Source organism: Mauremys reevesii, linkage group 6 (genome assembly GCF_016161935.1).
Source record: "Mauremys reevesii isolate NIE-2019 linkage group 6, ASM1616193v1, whole genome shotgun sequence".
Taxonomy (NCBI): Eukaryota; Metazoa; Chordata; order Testudines; family Geoemydidae; genus Mauremys; species Mauremys reevesii.
The window spans coordinates 27923189-27932543 of record NC_052628.1 but is presented as its reverse complement, the minus strand read 5'-3'; the positions used below and the strand labels follow the sequence as shown (position 1 = coordinate 27932543).

The 9355-nt window shown below is 44.3% G+C and overlaps 1 long non-coding RNA gene across 1 annotated transcript; it reads right to left on the bottom strand.

Moving 5' to 3' along the window:
- Positions 1-595: 595 nt before the first annotated feature.
- On the bottom strand, positions 596-5028 carry LOC120407540. The gene is made up of 3 exons (XR_005600096.1): positions 4907-5028; positions 743-823; positions 596-631 (listed from the first exon to the last, which is right to left on the bottom strand). It is a non-coding gene; the product is annotated as an uncharacterized LOC120407540 (long non-coding RNA).
- Between the last annotated feature and the right edge of the window lie 4327 nt (positions 5029-9355).

The window sequence follows — 9355 nt, the reverse complement described above, 5'->3', positions numbered from 1 at the left end:
GATTGAGTTGGAAGAAAAGTCGAGGCAATCATTGCAGACAGTGTGTTCAATGAGTCTGGAGATGAAAGGGAGAAGGAAGATGGTGTGGCAGTTGGAAATGAAAATGACTTAGGATAGGATTTTTTAGGAAAGCAGCGACTCTAATGTGTTTGCATTGTGAGCAGGGGCGGCTCTACGAATTCCGCCGCCCCAAGCAGGGACCAGCGCACGAGCCGCGGGACCAGCGCACCCGCCGCAGTCATGCCTGCGGGAGGTCCGGTCGTCCCGCGGCTCCGTTGGACCTCCCGCAGGCATGACTGCGGAAGGTCCGCTGGACCCGCCTGCCGCCCTCCCGTTAAAATGCCGCCCCACGCGCGCGCTTGGCGCGCTGGGGTCTGGAGCCGGCCCTGATTGTGAGGGGAAAGAGCAGGCTGAGAGTGAGAAGTTAAGGAGAGATTGTGGAGCCAAAGCGGGTCACTAGGAGACATGGAATGTTTTCTCGAAGGAAGGAAGAGTGATTAGAAAAGGAAAGGTGACAAGAAGCCTACTTGTCAGTGACAGGAGAGCAAGAGGAGAAAGTGAGGTGGGAGTGGTGGGACAGGTCCTGTTGGATCTCACCTTCAAAACCTTCTGTTTGAAAGGTCACAGTATCCTATAAGGAGAGGCAGGAGGGCACAAAATTAGAAGCCACATAACTGACTGCTTAACATATCTAGGACTGAAATACTGATAAAAACATAACAATGTCATGTCAGTGACTCACCGGACAACTGGTCAGGGACACTTTGTTCAATGAGGGAGGAGAACGCTGCAGCAGAGCGAGCCAGGAAATGGCTTTCATGTCCTGTGAATGTTTTCAAGAGTTCAGAAATTGTTCCCACTCCACATCAGGATGAAACTGAGAGTTGGGGGCAGGGTGGGGGGTGGGGAAAGGAGGCAGACAGACAATAATCAATAGCCTAGTGGTTAGGGCATTCATGTGAGTTGTAAGAAACCCAGGTTTGAATTCCTGCTCTGCAGGGACTTGAATTTGATTTAAAGCCCCTCAGAGACTCTGGGGTTGAACTTGAGCTGCTAAACTGAGTTAAAAACTGAATTGCCAAGTCTTTATTTCTGTTAATCCCAGTTAGCTAATCCTACTTTAAAAAAAAAACACATTAAAAAAATCCATCTGCCCCCTCTTTGTCATTTTGAGCAGACATTCCATCCTGGACCACAATGGAAGTTTCATCAAATCTGGTATGTTCCTCTTAACAGTTTCAGTTAGGTGAATCTTCGTTTTCCAACAGAAAATTCTTTACCAGCTCTACTGTTCAGCTAGCCAGACTCAGCAAAGAAAAGACCTTGCTCAATACACATGGGAGCTGGCAAACACAAAACTAGATAAACTGCAGTGTTCAGTCTCTGGCGGTGAAGTCAGATGGGAATGTATGTCTGCATAACAAACAAGCCTGGTCTATAAAATCAGCCTTCTAAGAATCCAGTCTGAAAGTACTGCAGGCTACTGAGAAGCTATGTCAGAAATTACCTCAGAGAAAAATATCAAACTAAATATTTTATTATTTCTGGAGGACAATCAATCTTGTAAATAAGCACAGTCTAACTTTAAGGAATTGCGTGGTCTCACTGAGTTTGATGAGACTGCTCAGGTGTTTAAATTAAGTATGCGAGTGTGTGCAGGATCAGGGCTCATATCCAGATACCAGAATATCCAAGAACTCAGCATAGTAAACAAACGGAAATGCTGGCCTATCATATTTATGGAAGAAATTGTATCTGATGTCTTAGACCTTTTTTAAGCTCTATTATATAGAGAGAGAACTGTTATTGTATTCCATTGCTCAAACAACCTGATAACCCCAAAGCAGAGGTGGCAGTATGACCTTCCATGTGACTTATATCCGGGAACAAGATAGGATATTTATAGGCATCCAGAAGAGAGCAGAATATTAACTTAGAGAGCTTCCAGTATTTCTCTCTCACAAAGAAAAAATGAGGGGACTATAATAAAACAAGCCCTTTAGCAGAGATTATACAATCAGCAAGACTGTAACATGCTAAATTATGGGTTACCCATATAAATAAACAATACACATTTTGTGACAAAAGTTCAGGTTTAACAACCTTAAAGAATAATATGGAGGACTTGATCACCCTTAGCATGGATGATCCTGAAAAAAAAGTCATGGTCCTGCTCTTGTCCTCACTGGAATCCATGGGAATCGTTACATTGACTTCAGTGGGCTTTGGATCAGGCTCTTAGGGCCAGATTTTAAAGGCATTTAGAGCACCAGACTTGCATTGATTTCAATGGGAGTCAAGAGCCTAAATACATTTAAAAATCTGGCAGTGACTGGCTGCAGTATGTCAAAGAATAGACAGAGGGGGAAATGAGAAGGCTTCAGGTATGCTTAGCTCATAGTTCACTTACAATATTCAGTGTATTAATGCTTTGGTGGTACAATATTGTTGTACCTTCCAAGGACATGTGCTCAGATGACTTCACAGAAGTGTCATGTGGAAGGTATCCATTCTTGGTGGAAGGGTTCTGGCTATGGAACAAACTTCCAGAGGAAATTAGACAAAGATGGGACCTGACCATCTCTAGAAAATGCTGTAAAGCTTCCTCTTTGAAAAAGTCTTTTCCCCAGGGTGTAACCCCCAAGTTGGGGTATGCCATCTTCTGGAACACTGCACTGAGCCTCTAGGGGGCCCTACTGAAAGGAATACAACTAAGATGGCTCCTAAGGAAGAGCCCTTTGATACCATGTCCTAGCATACATGGAATCAAAGGTGGAGACAAAAGGAACTAGAAAGCCCTTCTGAGGCCAATAGGGAGCCCTCTGCATGGGGTGATCTGAACAAGGAGTCCACTGGACCACTGACAAGCTAGGGCTGCAAAGGCCCCTGCGAGTGGATAGCCTGACTCACAGGCAGAGTTTGCTAGTTTTCAGTATTGAGTCTGGAAGAAAGGAGAAAGAGAGAGAGCGCGCACAGCTCAGGGAGTCCCTGCTAAGCAACCTTTCCCCACAAAGGGAGTTCTTGCACTGTTGTGAGATCTGGAATGCGCAGGGCCATTCCAGCACTGCGGTGACCATCACTTAGCAGAGAGAGAACTGACTAGACACCAGCTACCAAGAGCCAGCTGATACTTCTGCAGGATTCCAGACCAGGAAGCCAGCAAACCTGTTAGGAGTCAGGAGAGGACCATGCCTCACCCAGGGATGAACATAAGGGGGCTTTTATATAAGTAGGACAACATCACAGCACTACAACACTCTGCCTCTGGACACTCATCCTTTACCTATTATCTGTCTCATGAAGGTGCCAGGGAGCGAACTGGGTTTAGGAGGAATTGTGAGTTTTGTAAGGCAGAGTACTGGTTTGTTTGTTTACTGTTTATTAATTATGAGATAACCTTAACCCTTTCCTTCCCCAGATCTTATTTTCCTGTTCCCAGTAAAGTCCCCCATTCATTATACTGTTATTTTGGGTGTCATTCCCTTGCAGGGTTTGTTTTATATACTTTTTGTCTCTTGTACTGTGTGTTATGCTCCTCAAAGGACAGCACCCTTGAGTGTGCAACAGTGAGGAGTCACTTTGGGTGGAGGTATCAGGCACCAGATAAGCAGGACCCACCCAACACTTGTGAAGAGGAGGGGGAGAAGTCACTGCAAATAATGGTGATAGAAAGCACCAGGGAGGGAAAAGAGAGGAGACTTGAGCCACACCTCAGGAGGGGATACAGTAACAAGAAAGGCACTCACAAAGAAATGACACCCATCTACATAAGCATCCCTATCCAAAAAAAAAAAAAAGAAAAAAGAAAAGAAAAAGAATAAAAGCTTGTTACATAAACAAATCAACAAATATACTTTAACCTTATGAATATACACATTATTGACACACACACTCCAAACAGAGACTTTTCCCAGAAAAGGGAAAAGAGTCTGAGACACCAACGAGTTCACTACAAACTTTGCTATTGCTATTTATTTTCTATGGCTGGCTCTCAGATACCACAGTGATGGGTGGCAGTGTAAATCCCTAATATCCACAGACAGGCATTGTGAAGATGTTAATATTAATTTAAGTATGTTGCCCAAAGTTTTAAAAGTAAACTGCGGGGGAGGGAGGTTGGATGCCGGATTTGAGACGCCTTAAAAGGGTCCTGATATTCAGAGTGGGTCCTCAGCACCTTCTGAAAGTCTGTTCCCCATGGTATCTCAAACTGGACTCTGAAAAATTGGACTGTGCAAAATCACTCTTGAAAAAAAAATAGCTCCAGATACTTATTTTTATTTATTTCTATTTTAAACTCACTTTTAAATTACTGACAATTTGTAAATTTAATGAAGCTATTCTACAATATCAGGGGGTAGGGAGGAGATCCACCAAAGGAACCAAATGGTGTAAGCATGTACAGATTTTATATTGTCTTTTTTATAATTGATGAAATGTGATTTAAACTGTAAGAGCCTCTGAAGGGGATCACTCACTGCAGGAACTTCCTAGTGGTCAGGGGAGGGTATAGAAAGTTTTCTTCTGACTGGTGCCCCTTGTTAACAGATACTCTGACCCTGCAGTGATCTGCCCCTTCATGTCTTTGGCAAGGCCATGACTTGTATCCACCCCTTTTGAGGGACACAGAGAGTCCAACAAAGGATAGCCTCACTGTCAGGCAAGGAGTTCCAGGACAATGTCCATGGTTTGTGACCCTCCAGGTTGTAGGGTCTTCCTAGTCCAGATTCCCCTGTTTCCAGGGTAGGCTTTTCACCTTGAGCAGGGTCCTGTGGGGGAGGGGGGCAGAGTTTTTGCACCCCCAAAAGGTGCAGCACTGCTGCTCCCTTGGATTGCTTCCTACCAGTCTCTTTACTCAAAAGGACAAAGCAAAAACATACAAACAAAATAAATCTAATTCGCAGACCTTGCAGTTGTCCAGAAACCTCTTTCCCTCAGCAGGTCAGATAGATACTCAATAGTCAGGGGCCCCAGGCAGCTGGACTTCCTCCTAGTGCTCCCTCTGAGGTGTAGGTCTGTATACCTCCCCTAGCTGCCTGGTGCTGAACTGCTCTGCTCTGTTCTGTTCTCTAAGCTCCTCTTCCAGCCCATCCATGCTTTGCAGGTATGGCGGCCGGGGCCCAAAGCAGCTCTTTAAACCCATACTTTCCACTGCAGGGTTTGAACACCCCACCACAGTGCCATATACCAATCTTTGTCTTTCTGGAGGAGTCTGCAGAAATTTCAGGGAACCTTCTTTCCAACTGGGCTGTTGATATTCCCTCACCGGCAGGGATTTTCAACAACAGGAGTAAAGTTGATGGAAGTATTTCATTACATATTTATTTTAATGCAAAATTCAACTCAACTTTAATTATAATTACGGAGTCAGAACAGCATCTCCATTAACATCCTATTGTCTTATTTGTAAGCAAGAAGAGAAAGGAAGATAGACACAAAGAGCGTACATGAGCAGGTAATTTTCTTTCTATAGTCTGACTTTCAGATCTCTCTATTCTTGAAAAACACTTCAAAGGAATTTTCCTTATTTGGTTTCTCAAAATTTCTGTATTTGTCATTTGCATTTCTTAGCTTTGCTAACAGTTCTGTTTTTTTTAGTTCAATTAACATTCTACTCAACTAAGCATGCTGATTTCAATGTGTTTGGATGTATTCATGTAATCCATAGTACATATGCATATTAAACTGTGTTTTACATTCAAAACAAAGGCATGGATGTATCTGTTAACAAGCTACAGAACTTAACAAAGAAGTCACTGACCTGAAGCCACTGAATTTCACAAATAGCTTATTCACTGCTAAGCAATTGCTAAGTCTCTCAGAAGAGTTCTGAGCAGCTGCTGGACACACATTCAGCTGCTTAGGAACCTGGTATAAGAATATTTCATAAAACCACAAGTTCTCTTTGGCTCAAAAATAGAAAAGAGAGATTAATGACCAGCAACTTTTATTGTTTGAGAGTTGCCCTCAAGCTTTCACACATGTGGGAGGTGGTACCCCTGGCATTGAGCTGTGGAATAACCTTAAAAAGCCAGTCTGTTGAGGCGTGCATGAGAGAGTTCACACAAGAGGAACATCATCTCCCTACTCCCCTTCCCCCAACTGCCTCAGTTTCTTCACTGCTGATTCAGGGAGCAAACAAAATTTGCTTAAATGACCACAGGCTAGTGTGACATTACACCCCATATTCTTTATGGAAATATGCTTATGATATGGATATGGCATAACAGATATATTTTATGCAAGATGGCTCTTGCAAGGTATCATTGGAAAGGTTATGTTTTACTGATTGTGATTATGTAATTTGTACGCATGTATCATTTGTATATCTGGAGTTAGGGATATTAACTATGTAACAATTACAACTGTGTGTGTATTTGGGAGACACCCACAAGATAACAGGCCCATCAGCCTTGATACCCCATTAAGAAGAAACAATAAGACTTTGAAGATACTAATCTCTCTCCTTCCTATTAGGTCAGGTGGTTCTGTCACATGATACTAAACACCATCATGGACTTCCAGTAATTTGCCACTAAAAGGAGGGAGAATTCAAGACTGGGAAACAAAAGATTCCTGCCTTATGTAAATCTTATTTAAGGCTGAGTCCAGACTAAGACAGGAGTCTAGTCTGTAAAGAGACATAACTGGAACTGTTTGCAGACGTCGTGTGAATCTACAGCGTGTGTGTGTGTGTGTGTGTGTGCGTGCGTGTGGCCAGAGAGCCTAATTCAGCAAAACAGGGAGAGGGAGCCCAGGCTAGTGGAGCAGGCAGGCTCAGTGAAACCCCAGTACATCAGTTGACATCCCAGACGGGGCCTCTAACCCATCACAGTTTGATCTTCCCTCTGCCCAGCTTATTTCTATTTTCTTGTAGTTATTTTGTGTAGAATAATATAGCAGGCATAGCATGCCCTTATCCTAGGAGCCTTTGGCCCCTCAGTTCATATCAGCCCGCAGACCTTGTAAGGGCTTCAAGACATGTGCCTGCAGGCAGCCCAGCAATCATACTAGAGACTGACACCACATCTAGTGCCTGTCTGGGTGAGATCTGCTCAGCGGGAAGTTTGCTGTGCTTTCACTCCCCACACTAGAAGGGAGAGAATTTTGAGGCCCCAGGCTCATCTGGCTTCTCAATGCCTACAGGCCCATTGAGGGTACTCAGACCAGCCGTGGGCCAAGATCACCTGACATGACACAGGATCCAAGATGTATCTTGCTGCTGCAGCTTCAGCACTGCCTTACATCTCCTCATTCTTATCCTAGAAGCAAATTCCTTACCCAGCACCACTAGCATTGGCTAAATCAAAGTGACACTGAGGACAAAACTGGCACTGCCTATTACAGTCTCAATAGCCTGGGTAATAACGCAGGACATGCTTACCTTGGTTCCTGCTCCTCATTAGGCACTATGACCCCAGACACTGACTCCAGACCTATCCTCCAGCACCAACATCTCCGCCTCATCATTGCAAGTCTGTGCAGGTGCCTACCAGAATGAAAGGAAGGAGAACAAGACCCATCAAATGGGCAGAAGCAGTAGAAAGATGCCCACAAAGAAGAACATGTCCAATTCATAGAAATTCATTTTCTCTTTGGGTCTTCTATAGCATAGCATCTATTTGCTGTAGTATCTGAAAGGCGCTAAACTATTTAGCGTTTTAGGGTTTAAAAAAGTTTTAAAAAACTCTGACGCATAAGAAAAAAAACAACCACATTTTTTTATTTTTAAATTGGCTCGCTTTCTCTTTAACGAGAGTAAACGCCCTCCCTAACATAAACTATGCTATTAGGGTTAGTGGGGACGCTAGATCGCGGTGTGGACGTTAGAGGCTGAAGCGAGTTATCCCACAGTGCACAGTGCACCAGTGACTGCTCGACCGCGCTGGTCAGGATGCAGAACTCAGATAAACAGGAACTGAAATGAGAATTGAATATTTGCCCTTTGAAGCCCTCCGAGCAAGCAGTGATCGATGCAGGGTGGGTCAAAAAAAAAAAAAAAAAAAAAATAAACCAAATGGCTCCGCATGGGATGGAGGCAAGAAGGCAGGCAAATATCAGGCAAAAGCTAAGTATCAGCCAGAAATTATTTCAGAAATTTTTAAAAAAATCTCTCAAAAGACGCCTCAGCATAGCAGCGCAGCAAAGCAGCAAAGCCAAAGCGCGACAAAGCCAAAGAATCAAATGGATGAGGGACTGGGCTCATCCTGGAGTTCTGAAGCTCTTCCGCCTATTGCTTTTTCATTCTTGGCTCTTCTCCAAATAGCTGGTCCCCAAGGTTCCAGTGTCAAAACACAGTGTCGCTGGGCAGGCACCCACCCCCCCCCACCCCCCCCCACCCCCCAAAAAAAAAAAAAACCTTCCTCTTACATGTCACCCTATCTTTACTGAATGCTGCATGCAATGCTGCTATAGTGCAGCCAGCACACCAACATCCTTCATCCCCTCCCCTGCCCATGTGTGCAAATGATGGAAATCCATCTCATCATCATCTCATCATCAGCCTCAGCTGATACTACAAAAGGACTAGGTGCCGTCGGCCCTCATCAGCTATGGCCCTAATTTTTTTTGGGTGGATGGATGGTGCAATATGTGCCCATACCAATCTCACCATAACAACAGGGGGCTGAGCATCATCCCCCCCTTCCCAAATGTAAAGAAAAGAAAAAGTAAAGAGCCCCTGAGTGGGGGAGCTGGGGGCTCTCTTACACATACTGAATGTCCTGTCCTGTGTCTGGACTATCATAGCTGCTTCAGCTGCCTCATTCTCATTCAGTGTGTGTCAGTGTGTCTCATATCTATTCATTCTTTATTAATTCAACACAAGTGGGGGGGACAATGCCAAAAGGCTGAAAGAAGGGGAAAGAAGAGGAATCAACAGGTGGGGTGTTGCAGGAGCACACCCCAAGACATATAAGCTCATAATTTCTTGCACTCTCTGGCTGCAGAGCAGCTGTGCTTCTCTCTCTCTGATGGGGTGTTTCTCTAGTCTACTGCACTTATTTATAGCACTGATTTCTATTTTTAGATACAAAAGGGGAGGATGACTCAGTCATTCCCAATTTTTTTTTTTTGCCCTGGCTGATCGGCCAGGCAGGGGATATTACAACACAAAATGGTACAAAACGATGGGAGTGTGCATGCAATATGGCTAGTAACCAATCTTTGCGCCCCGCTGGCTGATCGGCCCAGGGCACTAGCAGCAAATGGTACAAAAGGACTGGTAGCCATGATCATCCTCAGTCCAATTTATGGAAAGGTTTGGATGGTGCAATATGGCTAGTAACCATCTCTGCTCAAGCATGCTTCTGTAGCATGCTTCTGTGTAAGCTGTCTGATCGCCTCTAGTACGGCA